General features: G+C 48.7%; 37 non-coding genes across 37 annotated transcripts; all 37 read left to right on the top strand.

Annotated features, from left to right (window-relative positions):
• The first annotated feature begins 598 nt into the window (after positions 1 to 598).
• On the top strand, positions 599 to 671 carry Trnaf-gaa (transfer RNA phenylalanine (anticodon GAA)). Its single transcript has one exon. It is a non-coding gene; the product is annotated as a tRNA-Phe (tRNA).
• Positions 672 to 1,209: 538 nt separating this feature from the next.
• Trnak-uuu (transfer RNA lysine (anticodon UUU)) lies at positions 1,210 to 1,282 on the top strand. The gene has a single exon. It is a non-coding gene; the product is annotated as a tRNA-Lys (tRNA).
• A 138-nt stretch (positions 1,283 to 1,420) lies between these two features.
• Positions 1,421 to 1,503, top strand: Trnas-cga (transfer RNA serine (anticodon CGA)). The gene has a single exon. It is a non-coding gene; the product is annotated as a tRNA-Ser (tRNA).
• A 571-nt stretch (positions 1,504 to 2,074) lies between these two features.
• Trnas-uga (transfer RNA serine (anticodon UGA)) lies at positions 2,075 to 2,156 on the top strand. Its single transcript has one exon. It is a non-coding gene; the product is annotated as a tRNA-Ser (tRNA).
• A 613-nt stretch (positions 2,157 to 2,769) lies between these two features.
• Trnaf-gaa (transfer RNA phenylalanine (anticodon GAA)) lies at positions 2,770 to 2,842 on the top strand. The gene has a single exon. It is a non-coding gene; the product is annotated as a tRNA-Phe (tRNA).
• Positions 2,843 to 3,381: 539 nt separating this feature from the next.
• Trnak-uuu (transfer RNA lysine (anticodon UUU)) lies at positions 3,382 to 3,454 on the top strand. The gene has a single exon. It is a non-coding gene; the product is annotated as a tRNA-Lys (tRNA).
• Positions 3,455 to 3,592: 138 nt separating this feature from the next.
• Positions 3,593 to 3,674, top strand: Trnas-cga (transfer RNA serine (anticodon CGA)). The gene has a single exon. It is a non-coding gene; the product is annotated as a tRNA-Ser (tRNA).
• A 571-nt stretch (positions 3,675 to 4,245) lies between these two features.
• Positions 4,246 to 4,327, top strand: Trnas-uga (transfer RNA serine (anticodon UGA)). The gene has a single exon. It is a non-coding gene; the product is annotated as a tRNA-Ser (tRNA).
• A 613-nt stretch (positions 4,328 to 4,940) lies between these two features.
• On the top strand, positions 4,941 to 5,013 carry Trnaf-gaa (transfer RNA phenylalanine (anticodon GAA)). Its single transcript has one exon. It is a non-coding gene; the product is annotated as a tRNA-Phe (tRNA).
• Positions 5,014 to 5,552: 539 nt separating this feature from the next.
• On the top strand, positions 5,553 to 5,625 carry Trnak-uuu (transfer RNA lysine (anticodon UUU)). Its single transcript has one exon. It is a non-coding gene; the product is annotated as a tRNA-Lys (tRNA).
• Positions 5,626 to 5,763: 138 nt separating this feature from the next.
• Positions 5,764 to 5,845, top strand: Trnas-cga (transfer RNA serine (anticodon CGA)). The gene has a single exon. It is a non-coding gene; the product is annotated as a tRNA-Ser (tRNA).
• Positions 5,846 to 6,416: 571 nt separating this feature from the next.
• On the top strand, positions 6,417 to 6,498 carry Trnas-uga (transfer RNA serine (anticodon UGA)). The gene has a single exon. It is a non-coding gene; the product is annotated as a tRNA-Ser (tRNA).
• Positions 6,499 to 7,111: 613 nt separating this feature from the next.
• Trnaf-gaa (transfer RNA phenylalanine (anticodon GAA)) lies at positions 7,112 to 7,184 on the top strand. Its single transcript has one exon. It is a non-coding gene; the product is annotated as a tRNA-Phe (tRNA).
• A 539-nt stretch (positions 7,185 to 7,723) lies between these two features.
• On the top strand, positions 7,724 to 7,796 carry Trnak-uuu (transfer RNA lysine (anticodon UUU)). Its single transcript has one exon. It is a non-coding gene; the product is annotated as a tRNA-Lys (tRNA).
• Positions 7,797 to 7,934: 138 nt separating this feature from the next.
• On the top strand, positions 7,935 to 8,016 carry Trnas-cga (transfer RNA serine (anticodon CGA)). Its single transcript has one exon. It is a non-coding gene; the product is annotated as a tRNA-Ser (tRNA).
• A 571-nt stretch (positions 8,017 to 8,587) lies between these two features.
• On the top strand, positions 8,588 to 8,669 carry Trnas-uga (transfer RNA serine (anticodon UGA)). Its single transcript has one exon. It is a non-coding gene; the product is annotated as a tRNA-Ser (tRNA).
• A 613-nt stretch (positions 8,670 to 9,282) lies between these two features.
• Trnaf-gaa (transfer RNA phenylalanine (anticodon GAA)) lies at positions 9,283 to 9,355 on the top strand. Its single transcript has one exon. It is a non-coding gene; the product is annotated as a tRNA-Phe (tRNA).
• Positions 9,356 to 9,894: 539 nt separating this feature from the next.
• On the top strand, positions 9,895 to 9,967 carry Trnak-uuu (transfer RNA lysine (anticodon UUU)). The gene has a single exon. It is a non-coding gene; the product is annotated as a tRNA-Lys (tRNA).
• Positions 9,968 to 10,105: 138 nt separating this feature from the next.
• On the top strand, positions 10,106 to 10,187 carry Trnas-cga (transfer RNA serine (anticodon CGA)). Its single transcript has one exon. It is a non-coding gene; the product is annotated as a tRNA-Ser (tRNA).
• Positions 10,188 to 10,759: 572 nt separating this feature from the next.
• On the top strand, positions 10,760 to 10,841 carry Trnas-uga (transfer RNA serine (anticodon UGA)). The gene has a single exon. It is a non-coding gene; the product is annotated as a tRNA-Ser (tRNA).
• Positions 10,842 to 11,454: 613 nt separating this feature from the next.
• Trnaf-gaa (transfer RNA phenylalanine (anticodon GAA)) lies at positions 11,455 to 11,527 on the top strand. Its single transcript has one exon. It is a non-coding gene; the product is annotated as a tRNA-Phe (tRNA).
• Positions 11,528 to 12,066: 539 nt separating this feature from the next.
• Trnak-uuu (transfer RNA lysine (anticodon UUU)) lies at positions 12,067 to 12,139 on the top strand. Its single transcript has one exon. It is a non-coding gene; the product is annotated as a tRNA-Lys (tRNA).
• Positions 12,140 to 12,277: 138 nt separating this feature from the next.
• Trnas-cga (transfer RNA serine (anticodon CGA)) lies at positions 12,278 to 12,359 on the top strand. Its single transcript has one exon. It is a non-coding gene; the product is annotated as a tRNA-Ser (tRNA).
• Positions 12,360 to 12,930: 571 nt separating this feature from the next.
• Trnas-uga (transfer RNA serine (anticodon UGA)) lies at positions 12,931 to 13,012 on the top strand. The gene has a single exon. It is a non-coding gene; the product is annotated as a tRNA-Ser (tRNA).
• Positions 13,013 to 13,625: 613 nt separating this feature from the next.
• On the top strand, positions 13,626 to 13,698 carry Trnaf-gaa (transfer RNA phenylalanine (anticodon GAA)). Its single transcript has one exon. It is a non-coding gene; the product is annotated as a tRNA-Phe (tRNA).
• A 539-nt stretch (positions 13,699 to 14,237) lies between these two features.
• Trnak-uuu (transfer RNA lysine (anticodon UUU)) lies at positions 14,238 to 14,310 on the top strand. The gene has a single exon. It is a non-coding gene; the product is annotated as a tRNA-Lys (tRNA).
• Positions 14,311 to 14,439: 129 nt separating this feature from the next.
• On the top strand, positions 14,440 to 14,521 carry Trnas-cga (transfer RNA serine (anticodon CGA)). Its single transcript has one exon. It is a non-coding gene; the product is annotated as a tRNA-Ser (tRNA).
• A 573-nt stretch (positions 14,522 to 15,094) lies between these two features.
• Trnas-uga (transfer RNA serine (anticodon UGA)) lies at positions 15,095 to 15,176 on the top strand. The gene has a single exon. It is a non-coding gene; the product is annotated as a tRNA-Ser (tRNA).
• A 613-nt stretch (positions 15,177 to 15,789) lies between these two features.
• Positions 15,790 to 15,862, top strand: Trnaf-gaa (transfer RNA phenylalanine (anticodon GAA)). Its single transcript has one exon. It is a non-coding gene; the product is annotated as a tRNA-Phe (tRNA).
• A 539-nt stretch (positions 15,863 to 16,401) lies between these two features.
• Trnak-uuu (transfer RNA lysine (anticodon UUU)) lies at positions 16,402 to 16,474 on the top strand. The gene has a single exon. It is a non-coding gene; the product is annotated as a tRNA-Lys (tRNA).
• Positions 16,475 to 16,612: 138 nt separating this feature from the next.
• Trnas-cga (transfer RNA serine (anticodon CGA)) lies at positions 16,613 to 16,694 on the top strand. Its single transcript has one exon. It is a non-coding gene; the product is annotated as a tRNA-Ser (tRNA).
• Positions 16,695 to 17,265: 571 nt separating this feature from the next.
• On the top strand, positions 17,266 to 17,347 carry Trnas-uga (transfer RNA serine (anticodon UGA)). The gene has a single exon. It is a non-coding gene; the product is annotated as a tRNA-Ser (tRNA).
• A 613-nt stretch (positions 17,348 to 17,960) lies between these two features.
• Trnaf-gaa (transfer RNA phenylalanine (anticodon GAA)) lies at positions 17,961 to 18,033 on the top strand. Its single transcript has one exon. It is a non-coding gene; the product is annotated as a tRNA-Phe (tRNA).
• Positions 18,034 to 18,572: 539 nt separating this feature from the next.
• On the top strand, positions 18,573 to 18,645 carry Trnak-uuu (transfer RNA lysine (anticodon UUU)). Its single transcript has one exon. It is a non-coding gene; the product is annotated as a tRNA-Lys (tRNA).
• A 138-nt stretch (positions 18,646 to 18,783) lies between these two features.
• On the top strand, positions 18,784 to 18,865 carry Trnas-cga (transfer RNA serine (anticodon CGA)). The gene has a single exon. It is a non-coding gene; the product is annotated as a tRNA-Ser (tRNA).
• A 571-nt stretch (positions 18,866 to 19,436) lies between these two features.
• On the top strand, positions 19,437 to 19,518 carry Trnas-uga (transfer RNA serine (anticodon UGA)). Its single transcript has one exon. It is a non-coding gene; the product is annotated as a tRNA-Ser (tRNA).
• A 613-nt stretch (positions 19,519 to 20,131) lies between these two features.
• Trnaf-gaa (transfer RNA phenylalanine (anticodon GAA)) lies at positions 20,132 to 20,204 on the top strand. The gene has a single exon. It is a non-coding gene; the product is annotated as a tRNA-Phe (tRNA).
• The last annotated feature ends 509 nt before the right edge of the window (positions 20,205 to 20,713 follow it).

Raw genomic sequence — 20,713 nt, 5'->3', positions numbered from 1 at the left:
CTCAAAAGGCGGATGTTGCTAGGATGCACCTAGCAGTTGCGTCACTACTAAACACGTGGGTCACCAGCAATGTGCAGTGTTATTTGATCGAGGGCGCAGCGTTACAGTCGCCCCCAGAAGCCGCAGCTCATCTCCTAGTCTCACAGCCGTCCACCAGGTGTTAGTACAAGTGTCGCCTCACTGGGCAGTGCAGATGTGTCCATTTTAGCTTGCAGACGATGACGTGTAGCAATTATGAGCTAACGCAAGTCGAATGTTTTACCGTGTGTATCTGCTAGATACTGCCTCTCATATGGTGGAGAGGCTCACTCCTTCTTGTGTCTCGTTCTCTGCACACGAGTTGCCCCTGGCATCGATATAGCACGTGTTTTCTAGCGTCAGCGTGGCGTCACGTCAAGTCAGCGAATTCAATATCACACGAATCGAGTCGACATGTTTGCTTGTTACGATGACGGAAGCTGAAGAAATGTGTGTGGAACTTCACTGCATCGGCTGCTCGCCCTTCAGCGTCCCTATGTCTTATCAGACGAAGGTGACTGTGAAATTGGCAACGAGGCACAAATTAACGAACACATGCAAATGGCAACCTTCGACGTCAGCCGAAATAGCTCAGTTGGGAGAGCGTTAGACTGAAGATCTAAAGGTCCCTGGTTCGATCCCGGGTTTCGGCAGGTATTCGTTTTCATGCGACGCCAATGGAATTACTCTGCGTTTGTGATAATGCAACTACCGCTGACAACAAAACTGACCCTCTCCTGTAGCTGTTCTGGTTGTCTATTGCATGCATAAGAGGAACTTACTAGACAACTAACTCCCTTAGAAGCAAAAGAATTAAAAATATCCTACCGACTGCATTCCCTTTTCTGTGTCAGGTGGTGAAGAACATCTTCAACGGAACCGTGAAATGAGCGAAAGCGTGGGAAACATTGCATTCGAAATGCTTGTGAATTTTCCAATTGCCCAGTGAGTGTCGACAAAACACGTAAATTCTCTGCTCCAACGTATGAGACGTAACAACTGGTACAATTTGTTGTTGCATCGTGTGTCAGCAGTCTTCGATAGTGTGTTACGGGCTTAGCGCGATAAGTTTGTAGACAGCATTTGGGCGACGTTTTATTAGTAACGGCCCCATGCAGCGATTGAACAACAGTAAAGGACATGAGTCAATGTATAGTTGTGCATCGTGGGAGGTTTTGCAGCCTTGTGTGAGCCCGGATAGCTCAGTCGGTAGAGCATTAGGCTTTTAACCTAAGGGTCCAGGGTTCAAGTCCCTGTCCGGGCGGAAATTTTAATACTTTGGTAGCGATTCGTCTGGTAGCGGTGGAAACGCTACGGAAAATAATGCAGCTACGCCGTTTTCTGACACCACAGTGTTTTAAACGGTAGCAGTTGCATGTGTCGAGAGAACACCGCGCTAACGGCAGTCGTGGGCCGAGTGGTTAAGGCGTCTGACTCGAAATCAGATTCCCTCTGGGAGCGTAGGTTCGAATCCTACCGGCTGCGTGCGATTTTGCGTAAAGAGGAGCAAACGTTTTCGCACACATGTGACATGCGTGGGCGAATGCGGGTGCAACCAGTGATGCCATTCTCAACAAGACGAAAATTTCCGTTTTAAGAATACTGAGTTTTCGCGACGACAGCTACTTACTGTGCCTTTCGGTTCACCTCGCACTGACGCTGGGACTGCAGAAAGCCGTCGCTGAGATGGTGAGTACACAGATGTGCTCGAAAGTGTTGGACAGAGCGGACATTTCATTTTCTTTTTATGAATCGCAATTTCAATCATTCGAGTGCGGCAAAAGCAGTGGTGCAGCGTTTTTTTTTCTTTTCTTAAGATCTCGCAGCTGCTTGGAGGTATGTCCATCGTTTTAAGACGACAGAAAACTAGCGTCAGCGGTGCGTCAGTGGGAAGTCGGTGAAGTCGCCATTGGAGCCATAAGTCAGTGGGAAATTAGTACACTTTCGTAACGGCTAATGGAAACCCTACAGCAAAGAGTGAGGCCACGCCGTTTTCTGCCATCAGATTGCTTCTAAAGATGGCGGCTTCACTTGTCGGGAGTCGCTTCCGCCACCGGCAGTCGTGGCCGAGTGGTTAAGGCGTCTGACTTGAAATCAGATTCCCTCTGGGAGCGTAGGTTCGAGTCCTGCCGACTGCGAAAATTTTCTCGCTCTCAAAAGGCGGATGTTGCTAGGATGCACCTAGCAGTTGCGTCACTACTAAACACGTGGGTCACCAGCAATGTGCAGTGTTATTTGATCGAGGGCGCAGCGTTACAGTCGCCCCCAGAAGCCGCAGCTCATCTCCTAGTCTCACAGCCGTCCACCAGGTGTTAGTACAAGTGTCGCCTCACTGGGCAGTGCAGATGTGTCCATTTTAGCTTGCAGACGATGACGTGTAGCAATTTATGAGCTAACGCAAGTCGAATGTTTTACCGTGTGTATCTGCTAGATACTGCCTCTCATATGGTGGAGAGGCTCACTCCTTCTTGTGTCTCGTTCTCTGCACACGAGTTGCCCCTGGCATCGATATAGCACGTGTTTTCTAGCGTCAGCGTGGCGTCACGTCAAGTCAGCGAATTCAATATCACACGAATCGAGTCGACATGTTTGCTTGTTACGATGACGGAAGCTGAAGAAATGTGTGTGGAACTTCACTGCATCGGCTGCTCGCCCTTCAGCGTCCCTATGTCTTATCAGACGAAGGTGACTGTGAAATTGGCAACGAGGCACAAATTAACGAACACATGCAAATGGCAACCTTCGACGTCAGCCGAAATAGCTCAGTTGGGAGAGCGTTAGACTGAAGATCTAAAGGTCCCTGGTTCGATCCCGGGTTTCGGCAGGTATTCGTTTTCATGCGACGCCAATGGAATTACTCTGCGTTTGTGATAATGCAACTACCGCTGACAACAAAACTGACCCTCTCCTGTAGCTGTTCTGGTTGTCTATTGCATGCCATAAGAGGAACTTACTAGACAACTAACTCCCTTAGAAGCAAAAGAATTAAAAATATCCTACCGACTGCATTCCCTTTTCTGTGTCAGGTGGTGAAGAACATCTTCAACGGAACCGTGAAATGAGCGAAAGCGTGGGAAACATTGCATTCGAAATGCTTGTGAATTTTCCAATTGCCCAGTGAGTGTCGACAAAACACGTAAATTCTCTGCTCCAACGTATGAGACGTAACAACTGGTACAATTTGTTGTTGCATCGTGTGTCAGCAGTCTTCGATAGTGTGTTACGGGCTTAGCGCGATAAGTTTGTAGACAGCATTTGGGCGACGTTTTATTAGTAACGGCCCCATGCAGCGATTGAACAACAGTAAAGGACATGAGTCAATGTATAGTTGTGCATCGTGGGAGGTTTTGCAGCCTTGTGTGAGCCCGGATAGCTCAGTCGGTAGAGCATTAGGCTTTTAACCTAAGGGTCCAGGGTTCAAGTCCCTGTCCGGGCGGAAATTTTAATACTTTGGTAGCGATTCGTCTGGTAGCGGTGGAAACGCTACGGAAAATAATGCAGCTACGCCGTTTTCTGACACCACAGTGTTTTAAACGGTAGCAGTTGCATGTGTCGAGAGAACACCGCGCTAACGGCAGTCGTGGCCGAATGGTTAAGGCGTCTGACTCGAAATCAGATTCCCTCTGGGAGCGTAGGTTCGAATCCTACCGGCTGCGTGCGATTTTGCGTAAAGAGGAGCAAACGTTTTCGCACACATGTGACATGCGTGGGCGAATGCGGGTGCAACCAGTGATGCCATTCTCAACAAGACGAAAATTTCCGTTTTAAGAATACTGAGTTTTCGCGACGACAGCTACTTACTGTGCCTTTCGGTTCACCTCGCACTGACGCTGGGACTGCAGAAAGCCGTCGCTGAGATGGTGAGTACACAGATGTGCTCGAAAGTGTTGGACAGAGCGGACATTTCATTTTCTTTTTATGAATCGCAATTTCAATCATTCGAGTGCGGCAAAAGCAGTGGTGCAGCGTTTTTTTTTCTTTTCTTAAGATCTCGCAGCTGCTTGGAGGTATGTCCATCGTTTTAAGACGACAGAAAACTAGCGTCAGCGGTGCGTCAGTGGGAAGTCGGTGAAGTCGCCATTGGAGCCATAAGTCAGTGGGAAATTAGTACACTTTCGTAACGGCTAATGGAAACCCTACAGCAAAGAGTGAGGCCACGCCGTTTTCTGCCATCAGATTGCTTCTAAAGATGGCGGCTTCACTTGTCGGGAGTCGCTTCCGCCACCGGCAGTCGTGGCCGAGTGGTTAAGGCGTCTGACTTGAAATCAGATTCCCTCTGGGAGCGTAGGTTCGAGTCCTGCCGACTGCGAAAATTTTCTCGCTCTCAAAAGGCGGATGTTGCTAGGATGCACCTAGCAGTTGCGTCACTACTAAACACGTGGGTCACCAGCAATGTGCAGTGTTATTTGATCGAGGGCGCAGCGTTACAGTCGCCCCCAGAAGCCGCAGCTCATCTCCTAGTCTCACAGCCGTCCACCAGGTGTTAGTACAAGTGTCGCCTCACTGGGCAGTGCAGATGTGTCCATTTTAGCTTGCAGACGATGACGTGTAGCAATTTATGAGCTAACGCAAGTCGAATGTTTTACCGTGTGTATCTGCTAGATACTGCCTCTCATATGGTGGAGAGGCTCACTCCTTCTTGTGTCTCGTTCTCTGCACACGAGTTGCCCCTGGCATCGATATAGCACGTGTTTTCTAGCGTCAGCGTGGCGTCACGTCAAGTCAGCGAATTCAATATCACACGAATCGAGTCGACATGTTTGCTTGTTACGATGACGGAAGCTGAAGAAATGTGTGTGGAACTTCACTGCATCGGCTGCTCGCCCTTCAGCGTCCCTATGTCTTATCAGACGAAGGTGACTGTGAAATTGGCAACGAGGCACAAATTAACGAACACATGCAAATGGCAACCTTCGACGTCAGCCGAAATAGCTCAGTTGGGAGAGCGTTAGACTGAAGATCTAAAGGTCCCTGGTTCGATCCCGGGTTTCGGCAGGTATTCGTTTTCATGCGACGCCAATGGAATTACTCTGCGTTTGTGATAATGCAACTACCGCTGACAACAAAACTGACCCTCTCCTGTAGCTGTTCTGGTTGTCTATTGCATGCCATAAGAGGAACTTACTAGACAACTAACTCCCTTAGAAGCAAAAGAATTAAAAATATCCTACCGACTGCATTCCCTTTTCTGTGTCAGGTGGTGAAGAACATCTTCAACGGAACCGTGAAATGAGCGAAAGCGTGGGAAACATTGCATTCGAAATGCTTGTGAATTTTCCAATTGCCCAGTGAGTGTCGACAAAACACGTAAATTCTCTGCTCCAACGTATGAGACGTAACAACTGGTACAATTTGTTGTTGCATCGTGTGTCAGCAGTCTTCGATAGTGTGTTACGGGCTTAGCGCGATAAGTTTGTAGACAGCATTTGGGCGACGTTTTATTAGTAACGGCCCCATGCAGCGATTGAACAACAGTAAAGGACATGAGTCAATGTATAGTTGTGCATCGTGGGAGGTTTTGCAGCCTTGTGTGAGCCCGGATAGCTCAGTCGGTAGAGCATTAGGCTTTTAACCTAAGGGTCCAGGGTTCAAGTCCCTGTCCGGGCGGAAATTTTAATACTTTGGTAGCGATTCGTCTGGTAGCGGTGGAAACGCTACGGAAAATAATGCAGCTACGCCGTTTTCTGACACCACAGTGTTTTAAACGGTAGCAGTTGCATGTGTCGAGAGAACACCGCGCTAACGGCAGTCGTGGCCGAATGGTTAAGGCGTCTGACTCGAAATCAGATTCCCTCTGGGAGCGTAGGTTCGAATCCTACCGGCTGCGTGCGATTTTGCGTAAAGAGGAGCAAACGTTTTCGCACACATGTGACATGCGTGGGCGAATGCGGGTGCAACCAGTGATGCCATTCTCAACAAGACGAAAATTTCCGTTTTAAGAATACTGAGTTTTCGCGACGACAGCTACTTACTGTGCCTTTCGGTTCACCTCGCACTGACGCTGGGACTGCAGAAAGCCGTCGCTGAGATGGTGAGTACACAGATGTGCTCGAAAGTGTTGGACAGAGCGGACATTTCATTTTCTTTTTATGAATCGCAATTTCAATCATTCGAGTGCGGCAAAAGCAGTGGTGCAGCGTTTTTTTTTCTTTTCTTAAGATCTCGCAGCTGCTTGGAGGTATGTCCATCGTTTTAAGACGACAGAAAACTAGCGTCAGCGGTGCGTCAGTGGGAAGTCGGTGAAGTCGCCATTGGAGCCATAAGTCAGTGGGAAATTAGTACACTTTCGTAACGGCTAATGGAAACCCTACAGCAAAGAGTGAGGCCACGCCGTTTTCTGCCATCAGATTGCTTCTAAAGATGGCGGCTTCACTTGTCGGGAGTCGCTTCCGCCACCGGCAGTCGTGGCCGAGTGGTTAAGGCGTCTGACTTGAAATCAGATTCCCTCTGGGAGCGTAGGTTCGAGTCCTGCCGACTGCGAAAATTTTCTCGCTCTCAAAAGGCGGATGTTGCTAGGATGCACCTAGCAGTTGCGTCACTACTAAACACGTGGGTCACCAGCAATGTGCAGTGTTATTTGATCGAGGGCGCAGCGTTACAGTCGCCCCCAGAAGCCGCAGCTCATCTCCTAGTCTCACAGCCGTCCACCAGGTGTTAGTACAAGTGTCGCCTCACTGGGCAGTGCAGATGTGTCCATTTTAGCTTGCAGACGATGACGTGTAGCAATTTATGAGCTAACGCAAGTCGAATGTTTTACCGTGTGTATCTGCTAGATACTGCCTCTCATATGGTGGAGAGGCTCACTCCTTCTTGTGTCTCGTTCTCTGCACACGAGTTGCCCCTGGCATCGATATAGCACGTGTTTTCTAGCGTCAGCGTGGCGTCACGTCAAGTCAGCGAATTCAATATCACACGAATCGAGTCGACATGTTTGCTTGTTACGATGACGGAAGCTGAAGAAATGTGTGTGGAACTTCACTGCATCGGCTGCTCGCCCTTCAGCGTCCCTATGTCTTATCAGACGAAGGTGACTGTGAAATTGGCAACGAGGCACAAATTAACGAACACATGCAAATGGCAACCTTCGACGTCAGCCGAAATAGCTCAGTTGGGAGAGCGTTAGACTGAAGATCTAAAGGTCCCTGGTTCGATCCCGGGTTTCGGCAGGTATTCGTTTTCATGCGACGCCAATGGAATTACTCTGCGTTTGTGATAATGCAACTACCGCTGACAACAAAACTGACCCTCTCCTGTAGCTGTTCTGGTTGTCTATTGCATGCCATAAGAGGAACTTACTAGACAACTAACTCCCTTAGAAGCAAAAGAATTAAAAATATCCTACCGACTGCATTCCCTTTTCTGTGTCAGGTGGTGAAGAACATCTTCAACGGAACCGTGAAATGAGCGAAAGCGTGGGAAACATTGCATTCGAAATGCTTGTGAATTTTCCAATTGCCCAGTGAGTGTCGACAAAACACGTAAATTCTCTGCTCCAACGTATGAGACGTAACAACTGGTACAATTTGTTGTTGCATCGTGTGTCAGCAGTCTTCGATAGTGTGTTACGGGCTTAGCGCGATAAGTTTGTAGACAGCATTTGGGCGACGTTTTATTAGTAACGGCCCCATGCAGCGATTGAACAACAGTAAAGGACATGAGTCAATGTATAGTTGTGCATCGTGGGAGGTTTTGCAGCCTTGTGTGAGCCCGGATAGCTCAGTCGGTAGAGCATTAGGCTTTTAACCTAAGGGTCCAGGGTTCAAGTCCCTGTCCGGGCGGAAATTTTAATACTTTGGTAGCGATTCGTCTGGTAGCGGTGGAAACGCTACGGAAAATAATGCAGCTACGCCGTTTTCTGACACCACAGTGTTTTAAACGGTAGCAGTTGCATGTGTCGAGAGAACACCGCGCTAACGGCAGTCGTGGCCGAATGGTTAAGGCGTCTGACTCGAAATCAGATTCCCTCTGGGAGCGTAGGTTCGAATCCTACCGGCTGCGTGCGATTTTGCGTAAAGAGGAGCAAACGTTTTCGCACACATGTGACATGCGTGGGCGAATGCGGGTGCAACCAGTGATGCCATTCTCAACAAGACGAAAATTTCCGTTTTAAGAATACTGAGTTTTCGCGACGACAGCTACTTACTGTGCCTTTCGGTTCACCTCGCACTGACGCTGGGACTGCAGAAAGCCGTCGCTGAGATGGTGAGTACACAGATGTGCTCGAAAGTGTTGGACAGAGCGGACATTTCATTTTCTTTTTATGAATCGCAATTTCAATCATTCGAGTGCGGCAAAAGCAGTGGTGCAGCGTTTTTTTTTCTTTTCTTAAGATCTCGCAGCTGCTTGGAGGTATGTCCATCGTTTTAAGACGACAGAAAACTAGCGTCAGCGGTGCGTCAGTGGGAAGTCGGTGAAGTCGCCATTGGAGCCATAAGTCAGTGGGAAATTAGTACACTTTCGTAACGGCTAATGGAAACCCTACAGCAAAGAGTGAGGCCACGCCGTTTTCTGCCATCAGATTGCTTCTAAAGATGGCGGCTTCACTTGTCGGGAGTCGCTTCCGCCACCGGCAGTCGTGGCCGAGTGGTTAAGGCGTCTGACTTGAAATCAGATTCCCTCTGGGAGCGTAGGTTCGAGTCCTGCCGACTGCGAAAATTTTCTCGCTCTCAAAAGGCGGATGTTGCTAGGATGCACCTAGCAGTTGCGTCACTACTAAACACGTGGGTCACCAGCAATGTGCAGTGTTATTTGATCGAGGGCGCAGCGTTACAGTCGCCCCCAGAAGCCGCAGCTCATCTCCTAGTCTCACAGCCGTCCACCAGGTGTTAGTACAAGTGTCGCCTCACTGGGCAGTGCAGATGTGTCCATTTTAGCTTGCAGACGATGACGTGTAGCAATTTATGAGCTAACGCAAGTCGAATGTTTTACCGTGTGTATCTGCTAGATACTGCCTCTCATATGGTGGAGAGGCTCACTCCTTCTTGTGTCTCGTTCTCTGCACACGAGTTGCCCCTGGCATCGATATAGCACGTGTTTTCTAGCGTCAGCGTGGCGTCACGTCAAGTCAGCGAATTCAATATCACACGAATCGAGTCGACATGTTTGCTTGTTACGATGACGGAAGCTGAAGAAATGTGTGTGGAACTTCACTGCATCGGCTGCTCGCCCTTCAGCGTCCCTATGTCTTATCAGACGAAGGTGACTGTGAAATTGGCAACGAGGCACAAATTAACGAACACATGCAAATGGCAACCTTCGACGTCAGCCGAAATAGCTCAGTTGGGAGAGCGTTAGACTGAAGATCTAAAGGTCCCTGGTTCGATCCCGGGTTTCGGCAGGTATTCGTTTTCATGCGACGCCAATGGAATTACTCTGCGTTTGTGATAATGCAACTACCGCTGACAACAAAACTGACCCTCTCCTGTAGCTGTTCTGGTTGTCTATTGCATGCCATAAGAGGAACTTACTAGACAACTAACTCCCTTAGAAGCAAAAGAATTAAAAATATCCTACCGACTGCATTCCCTTTTCTGTGTCAGGTGGTGAAGAACATCTTCAACGGAACCGTGAAATGAGCGAAAGCGTGGGAAACATTGCATTCGAAATGCTTGTGAATTTTCCAATTGCCCAGTGAGTGTCGACAAAACACGTAAATTCTCTGCTCCAACGTATGAGACGTAACAACTGGTACAATTTGTTGTTGCATCGTGTGTCAGCAGTCTTCGATAGTGTGTTACGGGCTTAGCGCGATAAGTTTGTAGACAGCATTTGGGCGACGTTTTATTAGTAACGGCCCCATGCAGCGATTGAACAACAGTAAAGGACATGAGTCAATGTATAGTTGTGCATCGTGGGAGGTTTTGCAGCCTTGTGTGAGCCCGGATAGCTCAGTCGGTAGAGCATTAGGCTTTTAACCTAAGGGTCCAGGGTTCAAGTCCCTGTCCGGGCGGAAATTTTAATACTTTGGTAGCGATTCGTCTGGTAGCGGTGGAAACGCTACGGAAAATAATGCAGCTACGCCGTTTTCTGACACCACAGTGTTTTAAACGGTAGCAGTTGCATGTGTCGAGAGAACACCGCGCTAACGGCAGTCGTGGCCGAATGGTTAAGGCGTCTGACTCGAAATCAGATTCCCTCTGGGAGCGTAGGTTCGAATCCTACCGGCTGCGTGCGATTTTGCGTAAAGAGGAGCAAACGTTTTCGCACACATGTGACATGCGTGGGCGAATGCGGGTGCAACCAGTGATGCCATTCTCAACAAGACGAAAATTTCCGTTTTAAGAATACTGAGTTTTCGCGACGACAGCTACTTACTGTGCCTTTCGGTTCACCTCGCACTGACGCTGGGACTGCAGAAAGCCGTCGCTGAGATGGTGAGTACACAGATGTGCTCGAAAGTGTTGGACAGAGCGGACATTTCATTTTCTTTTTATGAATCGCAATTTCAATCATTCGAGTGCGGCAAAAGCAGTGGTGCAGCGTTTTTTTTTTCTTTTCTTAAGATCTCGCAGCTGCTTGGAGGTATGTCCATCGTTTTAAGACGACAGAAAACTAGCGTCAGCGGTGCGTCAGTGGGAAGTCGGTGAAGTCGCCATTGGAGCCATAAGTCAGTGGGAAATTAGTACACTTTCGTAACGGCTAATGGAAACCCTACAGCAAAGAGTGAGGCCACGCCGTTTTCTGCCATCAGATTGCTTCTAAAGATGGCGGCTTCACTTGTCGGGAGTCGCTTCCGCCACCGGCAGTCGTGGCCGAGTGGTTAAGGCGTCTGACTTGAAATCAGATTCCCTCTGGGAGCGTAGGTTCGAGTCCTGCCGACTGCGAAAATTTTCTCGCTCTCAAAAGGCGGATGTTGCTAGGATGCACCTAGCAGTTGCGTCACTACTAAACACGTGGGTCACCAGCAATGTGCAGTGTTATTTGATCGAGGGCGCAGCGTTACAGTCGCCCCCAGAAGCCGCAGCTCATCTCCTAGTCTCACAGCCGTCCACCAGGTGTTAGTACAAGTGTCGCCTCACTGGGCAGTGCAGATGTGTCCATTTTAGCTTGCAGACGATGACGTGTAGCAATTTATGAGCTAACGCAAGTCGAATGTTTTACCGTGTGTATCTGCTAGATACTGCCTCTCATATGGTGGAGAGGCTCACTCCTTCTTGTGTCTCGTTCTCTGCACACGAGTTGCCCCTGGCATCGATATAGCACGTGTTTTCTAGCGTCAGCGTGGCGTCACGTCAAGTCAGCGAATTCAATATCACACGAATCGAGTCGACATGTTTGCTTGTTACGATGACGGAAGCTGAAGAAATGTGTGTGGAACTTCACTGCATCGGCTGCTCGCCCTTCAGCGTCCCTATGTCTTATCAGACGAAGGTGACTGTGAAATTGGCAACGAGGCACAAATTAACGAACACATGCAAATGGCAACCTTCGACGTCAGCCGAAATAGCTCAGTTGGGAGAGCGTTAGACTGAAGATCTAAAGGTCCCTGGTTCGATCCCGGGTTTCGGCAGGTATTCGTTTTCATGCGACGCCAATGGAATTACTCTGCGTTTGTGATAATGCAACTACCGCTGACAACAAAACTGACCCTCTCCTGTAGCTGTTCTGGTTGTCTATTGCATGCCATAAGAGGAACTTACTAGACAACTAACTCCCTTAGAAGCAAAAGAATTAAAAATATCCTACCGACTGCATTCCCTTTTCTGTGTCAGGTGGTGAAGAACATCTTCAACGGAACCGTGAAATGAGCGAAAGCGTGGGAAACATTGCATTCGAAATGCTTGTGAATTTTCCAATTGCCCAGTGAGTGTCGACAAAACACGTAAATTCTCTGCTCCAACGTATGAGACGTAACAACTGGTACAATTTGTTGTTGCATCGTGTGTCAGCAGTCTTCGATAGTGTGTTACGGGCTTAGCGCGATAAGTTTGTAGACAGCATTTGGGCGACGTTTTATTAGTAACGGCCCCATGCAGCGATTGAACAACAGTAAAGGACATGAGTCAATGTATAGTTGTGCATCGTGGGAGGTTTTGCAGCCTTGTGTGAGCCCGGATAGCTCAGTCGGTAGAGCATTAGGCTTTTAACCTAAGGGTCCAGGGTTCAAGTCCCTGTCCGGGCGGAAATTTTAATACTTTGGTAGCGATTCGTCTGGTAGCGGTGGAAACGCTACGGAAAATAATGCAGCTACGCCGTTTTCTGACACCACAGTGTTTTAAACGGTAGCAGTTGCATGTGTCGAGAGAACACCGCGCTAACGGCAGTCGTGGCCGAATGGTTAAGGCGTCTGACTCGAAATCAGATTCCCTCTGGGAGCGTAGGTTCGAATCCTACCGGCTGCGTGCGATTTTGCGTAAAGAGGAGCAAACGTTTTCGCACACATGTGACATGCGTGGGCGAATGCGGGTGCAACCAGTGATGCCATTCTCAACAAGACGAAAATTTCCGTTTTAAGAATACTGAGTTTTCGCGACGACAGCTACTTACTGTGCCTTTCGGTTCACCTCGCACTGACGCTGGGACTGCAGAAAGCCGTCGCTGAGATGGTGAGTACACAGATGTGCTCGAAAGTGTTGGACAGAGCGGACATTTCATTTTCTTTTTATGAATCGCAATTTCAATCATTCGAGTGCGGCAAAAGCAGTGGTGCAGCGTTTTTTTTTCTTTTCTTAAGATCTCGCAGCTGCTTGGAGGTATGTCCATCGTTTTAAGACGACAGAAAACTAGCGTCAGCGGTGCGTCAGTGGGAAGTCGGTGAAGTCGCCATTGGAGCCATAAGTCAGTGGGAAATTAGTACACTTTCGTAACGGCTAATGGAAACCCTACAGCAAAGAGTGAGGCCACGCCGTTTTCTGCCATCAGATTGCTTCTAAAGATGGCGGCTTCACTTGTCGGGAGTCGCTTCCGCCACCGGCAGTCGTGGCCGAGTGGTTAAGGCGTCTGACTTGAAATCAGATTCCCTCTGGGAGCGTAGGTTCGAGTCCTGCCGACTGCGAAAATTTTCTCGCTCTCAAAAGGCGGATGTTGCTAGGATGCACCTAGCAGTTGCGTCACTACTAAACACGTGGGTCACCAGCAATGTGCAGTGTTATTTGATCGAGGGCGCAGCGTTACAGTCGCCCCCAGAAGCCGCAGCTCATCTCCTAGTCTCACAGCCGTCCACCAGGTGTTAGTACAAGTGTCGCCTCACTGGGCAGTGCAGATGTGTCCATTTTAGCTTGCAGACGATGACGTGTAGCAATTTATGAGCTAACGCAAGTCGAATGTTTTACCGTGTGTATCTGCTAGATACTGCCTCTCATATGGTGGAGAGGCTCACTCCTTCTTGTGTCTCGTTCTCTGCACACGAGTTGCCCCTGGCATCGATATAGCACGTGTTTTCTAGCGTCAGCGTGGCGTCACGTCAAGTCAGCGAATTCAATATCACACGAATCGAGTCGACATGTTTGCTTGTTACGATGACGGAAGCTGAAGAAATGTGTGTGGAACTTCACTGCATCGGCTGCTCGCCCTTCAGCGTCCCTATGTCTTATCAGACGAAGGTGACTGTGAAATTGGCAACGAGGCACAAATTAACGAACACATGCAAATGGCAACCTTCGACGTCAGCCGAAATAGCTCAGTTGGGAGAGCGTTAGACTGAAGATCTAAAGGTCCCTGGTTCGATCCCGGGTTTCGGCAGGTATTCGTTTTCATGCGACGCCAATGGAATTACTCTGCGTTTGTGATAATGCAACTACCGCTGACAACAAAACTGACCCTCTCCTGTAGCTGTTCTGGTTGTCTATTGCATGCCATAAGAGGAACTTACTAGACAACTAACTCCCTTAGAAGCAAAAGAATTAAAAATATCCTACCGACTGCATTCCCTTTTCTGTGTCAGGTGGTGAAGAACATCTTCAACGGAACCGTGAAATGAGCGAAAGCGTGGGAAACATTGCATTCGAAATGCTTGTGAATTTTCCAATTGCCCAGTGAGTGTCGACAAAACACGTAAATTCTCTGCTCCAACGTATGAGACGTAACAACTGGTACAATTTGTTGTTGCATCGTGTGTCAGCAGTCTTCGATAGTGTGTTACGGGCTTAGCGCGATAAGTTTGTAGACAGCATTTGGGCGACGTTTTATTAGTAACGGCCCCATGCAGCGATTGAACAACAGTAAAGGACATGAGTCAATGTATAGTTGTGCATCGTGGGAGGTTTTGCAGCCTTGTGTGAGCCCGGATAGCTCAGTCGGTAGAGCATTAGGCTTTTAACCTAAGGGTCCAGGGTTCAAGTCCCTGTCCGGGCGGAAATTTTAATACTTTGGTAGCGATTCGTCTGGTAGCGGTGGAAACGCTACGGAAAATAATGCAGCTACGCCGTTTTCTGACACCACAGTGTTTTAAACGGTAGCAGTTGCATGTGTCGAGAGAACACCGCAGTCGTGGCCGAATGGTTAAGGCGTCTGACTCGAAATCAGATTTCCTCTGGGAGCGTAGGTTCGAATCCTACCGGCTGCGTGCGATTTTGCGTAAAGAGGAGCAAACGTTTTCGCACACATGTGACATGCGTGGGCGAATGCGGGTGCAACCAGTGATGCCATTCTCAACAAGACGAAAATTTCCGTTTTAAGAATACTGAGTTTTCGCGACGACAGCTACTTACTGTGCCTTTCGGTTCACCTCGCACTGACGCTGGGACTGCAGAAAGCCGTCGCTGAGATGGTGAGTACACAGATGTGCTCGAAAGTGTTGGACAGAGCGGACATTTCATTTTCTTTTTATGAATCGCAATTTCAATCATTCGAGTGCGGCAAAAGCAGTGGTGCAGCGTTTTTTTTTTTCTTTTCTTAAGATCTCGCAGCTGCTTGGAGGTATGTCCATCGTTTTAAGACGACAGAAAACTAGCGTCAGCGGTGCGTCAGTGGGAAGTCGGTGAAGTCGCCATTGGAGCCATAAGTCAGTGGGAAATTAGTACACTTTCGTAACGGCTAATGGAAACCCTACAGCAAAGAGTGAGGCCACGCCGTTTTCTGCCATCAGATTGCTTCTAAAGATGGCGGCTTCACTTGTCGGGAGTCGCTTCCGCCACCGGCAGTCGTGGCCGAGTGGTTAAGGCGTCTGACTTGAAATCAGATTCCCTCTGGGAGCGTAGGTTCGAGTCCTGCCGACTGCGAAAATTTTCTCGCTCTCAAAAGGCGGATGTTGCTAGGATGCACCTAGCAGTTGCGTCACTACTAAACACGTGGGTCACCAGCAATGTGCAGTGTTATTTGATCGAGGGCGCAGCGTTACAGTCGCCCCCAGAAGCCGCAGCTCATCTCCTAGTCTCACAGCCGTCCACCAGGTGTTAGTACAAGTGTCGCCTCACTGGGCAGTGCAGATGTGTCCATTTTAGCTTGCAGACGATGACGTGTAGCAATTTATGAGCTAACGCAAGTCGAATGTTTTACCGTGTGTATCTGCTAGATACTGCCTCTCATATGGTGGAGAGGCTCACTCCTTCTTGTGTCTCGTTCTCTGCACACGAGTTGCCCCTGGCATCGATATAGCACGTGTTTTCTAGCGTCAGCGTGGCGTCACGTCAAGTCAGCGAATTCAATATCACACGAATCGAGTCGACATGTTTGCTTGTTACGATGACGGAAGCTGAAGAAATGTGTGTGGAACTTCACTGCATCGGCTGCTCGCCCTTCAGCGTCCCTATGTCTTATCAGACGAAGGTGACTGTGAAATTGGCAACGAGGCACAAATTAACGAACACATGCAAATGGCAACCTTCGACGTCAGCCGAAATAGCTCAGTTGGGAGAGCGTTAGACTGAAGATCTAAAGGTCCCTGGTTCGATCCCGGGTTTCGGCAGGTATTCGTTTTCATGCGACGCCAATGGAATTACTCTGCGTTTGTGATAATGCAACTACCGCTGACAACAAAACTGACCCTCTCCTGTAGCTGTTCTGGTTGTCTATTGCATGCCATAAGAGGAACTTACTAGACAACTAACTCCCTTAGAAGCAAAAGAATTAAAAATATCCTACCGACTGCATTCCCTTTTCTGTGTCAGGTGGTGAAGAACATCTTCAACGGAACCGTGAAATGAGCGAAAGCGTGGGAAACATTGCATTCGAAATGCTTGTGAATTTTCCAATTGCCCAGTGAGTGTCGACAAAACACGTAAATTCTCTGCTCCAACGTATGAGACGTAACAACTGGTACAATTTGTTGTTGCATCGTGTGTCAGCAGTCTTCGATAGTGTGTTACGGGCTTAGCGCGATAAGTTTGTAGACAGCATTTGGGCGACGTTTTATTAGTAACGGCCCCATGCAGCGATTGAACAACAGTAAAGGACATGAGTCAATGTATAGTTGTGCATCGTGGGAGGTTTTGCAGCCTTGTGTGAGCCCGGATAGCTCAGTCGGTAGAGCATTAGGCTTTTAACCTAAGGGTCCAGGGTTCAAGTCCCTGTCCGGGCGGAAATTTTAATACTTTGGTAGCGATTCGTCTGGTAGCGGTGGAAACGCTACGGAAAATAATGCAGCTACGCCGTTTTCTGACACCACAGTGTTTTAAACGGTAGCAGTTGCATGTGTCGAGAGAACACCGCGCTAACGGCAGTCGTGGCCGAATGGTTAAGGCGTCTGACTCGAAATCAGATTCCCTCTGGGAGCGTAGGTTCGAATCCTACCGGCTGCGTGCGATTTTGCGTAAAGAGGAGCAAACGTTTTCGCACACATGTGACATGCGTGGGCGAATGCGGGTGCAACCAGTGATGCCATTCTCAACAAGACGAAAATTTCCGTTTTAAGAATACTGAGTTTTCGCGACGACAGCTACTTACTGTGCCTTTCGGTTCACCTCGCACTGACGCTGGGACTGCAGAAAGCCGTCGCTGAGATGGTGAGTACACAGATGTGCTCGAAAGTGTTGGACAGAGCGGACATTTCATTTTCTTTTTATGAATCGCAATTTCAATCATTCGAGTGCGGCAAAAGCAGTGGTGCAGCGTTTTTTTTTCTTTTCTTAAGATCTCGCAGCTGCTTGGAGGTATGTCCATCGTTTTAAGACGACAGAAAACTAGCGTCAGCGGTGCGTCAGTGGGAAGTCGGTGAAGTCGCCATTGGAGCCATAAGTCAGTGGGAAATTAGTACACTTTCGTAACGGCTAATGGAAACCCTACAGCAAAGAGTGAGGCCACGCCGTTTTCTGCCATCAGATTGCTTCTAAAGATGGCGGCTTCACTTGTCGGGAGTCGCTTCCGCCACCGGCAGTCGTGGCCGAGTGGTTAAGGCGTCTGACTTGAAATCAGATTCCCTCTGGGAGCGTAGGTTCGAGTCCTGCCGACTGCGAAAATTTTCTCGCTCTCAAAAGGCGGATGTTGCTAGGATGCACCTAGCAGTTGCGTCACTACTAAACACGTGGGTCACCAGCAATGTGCAGTGTTATTTGATCGAGGGCGCAGCGTTACAGTCGCCCCCAGAAGCCGCAGCTCATCTCCTAGTCTCACAGCCGTCCACCAGGTGTTAGTACAAGTGTCGCCTCACTGGGCAGTGCAGATGTGTCCATTTTAGCTTGCAGACGATGACGTGTAGCAATTTATGAGCTAACGCAAGTCGAATGTTTTACCGTGTGTATCTGCTAGATACTGCCTCTCATATGGTGGAGAGGCTCACTCCTTCTTGTGTCTCGTTCTCTGCACACGAGTTGCCCCTGGCATCGATATAGCACGTGTTTTCTAGCGTCAGCGTGGCGTCACGTCAAGTCAGCGAATTCAATATCACACGAATCGAGTCGACATGTTTGCTTGTTACGATGACGGAAGCTGAAGAAATGTGTGTGGAACTTCACTGCATCGGCTGCTCGCCCTTCAGCGTCCCTATGTCTTATCAGACGAAGGTGACTGTGAAATTGGCAACGAGGCACAAATTAACGAACACATGCAAATGGCAACCTTCGACGTCAGCCGAAATAGCTCAGTTGGGAGAGCGTTAGACTGAAGATCTAAAGGTCCCTGGTTCGATCCCGGGTTTCGGCAGGTATTCGTTTTCATGCGACGCCAATGGAATTACTCTGCGTTTGTGATAATGCAACTACCGCTGACAACAAAACTGACCCTCTCCTGTAGCTGTTCTGGTTGTCTATTGCATGCCATAAGAGGAACTTACTAGACAACTAACTCCCTTAGAAGCAAAAGAATTAAAAATATCCTACCGACTGCATTCCCTTTTCTGTGTCAGGTGGTGAAGAACATCTTCAACGGAACCGTGAAATGAGCGAAAGCGTGGGAAACATTGCATTCGAAATGCTTGTGAATTTTCCAATTGCCCAGTGAGTGTCGACAAAACACGTAAATTCTCTGCTCCAACGTATGAGACGTAACAACTGGTACAATTTGTTGTTGCATCGTGTGTCAGCAGTCTTCGATAGTGTGTTACGGGCTTAGCGCGATAAGTTTGTAGACAGCATTTGGGCGACGTTTTATTAGTAACGGCCCCATGCAGCGATTGAACAACAGTAAAGGACATGAGTCAATGTATAGTTGTGCATCGTGGGAGGTTTTGCAGCCTTGTGTGAGCCCGGATAGCTCAGTCGGTAGAGCATTAGGCTTTTAACCTAAGGGTCCAGGGTTCAAGTCCCTGTCCGGGCGGAAATTTTAATACTTTGGTAGCGATTCGTCTGGTAGCGGTGGAAACGCTACGGAAAATAATGCAGCTACGCCGTTTTCTGACACCACAGTGTTTTAAACGGTAGCAGTTGCATGTGTCGAGAGAACACCGCGCTAACGGCAGTCGTGGCCGAGTGGTTAAGGCGTCTGACTCGAAATCAGATTCCCTCTGGGAGCGTAGGTTCGAATCCTACCGGCTGCGTGCGATTTTGCGTAAAGAGGAGCAAACGTTTTCGCACACATGTGACATGCGTGGGCGAATGCGGGTGCAACCAGTGATGCCATTCTCAACAAGACGAAAATTTCCGTTTTAAGAATACTGAGTTTTCGCGACGACAGCTACTTACTGTGCCTTTCGGTTCACCTCGCACTGACGCTGGGACTGCAGAAAGCCGTCGCTGAGATGGTGAGTACACAGATGTGCTCGAAAGTGTTGGACAGAGCGGACATTTCATTTTCTTTTTATGAATCGCAATTTCAATCATTCGAGTGCGGCAAAAGCAGTGGTGCAGCGTTTTTTTTTCTTTTCTTAAGATCTCGCAGCTGCTTGGAGGTATGTCCATCGTTTTAAGACGACAGAAAACTAGCGTCAGCGGTGCGTCAGTGGGAAGTCGGTGAAGTCGCCATTGGAGCCATAAGTCAGTGGGAAATTAGTACACTTTCGTAACGGCTAATGGAAACCCTACAGCAAAGAGTGAGGCCACGCCGTTTTCTGCCATCAGATTGCTTCTAAAGATGGCGGCTTCACTTGTCGGGAGTCGCTTCCGCCACCGGCAGTCGTGGCCGAGTGGTTAAGGCGTCTGACTTGAAATCAGATTCCCTCTGGGAGCGTAGGTTCGAGTCCTGCCGACTGCGAAAATTTTCTCGCTCTCAAAAGGCGGATGTTGCTAGGATGCACCTAGCAGTTGCGTCACTACTAAACACGTGGGTCACCAGCAATGTGCAGTGTTATTTGATCGAGGGCGCAGCGTTACAGTCGCCCCCAGAAGCCGCAGCTCATCTCCTAGTCTCACAGCCGTCCACCAGGTGTTAGTACAAGTGTCGCCTCACTGGGCAGTGCAGATGTGTCCATTTTAGCTTGCAGACGATGACGTGTAGCAATTTATGAGCTAACGCAAGTCGAATGTTTTACCGTGTGTATCTGCTAGATACTGCCTCTCATATGGTGGAGAGGCTCACTCCTTCTTGTGTCTCGTTCTCTGCACACGAGTTGCCCCTGGCATCGATATAGCACGTGTTTTCTAGCGTCAGCGTGGCGTCACGTCAAGTCAGCGAATTCAATATCACACGAATCGAGTCGACATGTTTGCTTGTTACGATGACGGAAGCTGAAGAAATGTGTGTGGAACTTCACTGCATCGGCTGCTCGCCCTTCAGCGTCCCTATGTCTTATCAGACGAAGGTGACTGTGAAATTGGCAACGAGGCACAAATTAACGAACACATGCAAATGGCAACCTTCGACGTCAGCCGAAATAGCTCAGTTGGGAGAGCGTTAGACTGAAGATCTAAAGGTCCCTGGTTCGATCCCGGGTTTCGGCAGGTATTCGTTTTCATGCGACGCCAATGGAATTACTCTGCGTTTGTGATAATGCAACTACCGCTGACAACAAAACTGACCCTCTCCTGTAGCTGTTCTGGTTGTCTATTGCATGCCATAAGAGGAACTTACTAGACAACTAACTCCCTTAGAAGCAAAAGAATTAAAAATATCCTACCGACTGCATTCCCTTTTCTGTGTCAGGTGGTGAAGAACATCTTCAACGGAACCGTGAAATGAGCGAAAGCGTGGGAAACATTGCATTCGAAATGCTTGTGAATTTTCCAATTGCCCAGTGAGTGTCGACAAAACACGTAAATTCTCTGCTCCAACGTATGAGACGTAACAACTGGTACAATTTGTTGTTGCATCGTGTGTCAGCAGTCTTCGATAGTGTGTTACGGGCTTAGCGCGATAAGTTTGTAGACAGCATTTGGGCGACGTTTTATTAGTAACGGCCCCATGCAGCGATTGAACAACAGTAAAGGACATGAGTCAATGTATAGTTGTG

This window comes from Schistocerca cancellata, unplaced genomic scaffold (assembly GCF_023864275.1).
Source record: "Schistocerca cancellata isolate TAMUIC-IGC-003103 unplaced genomic scaffold, iqSchCanc2.1 HiC_scaffold_583, whole genome shotgun sequence".
Taxonomy (NCBI): Eukaryota; Metazoa; Arthropoda; class Insecta; order Orthoptera; family Acrididae; genus Schistocerca; species Schistocerca cancellata.
Note: the sequence above shows the minus strand (reverse complement) of the source record. Positions and strands in the feature narration are given on the sequence as shown.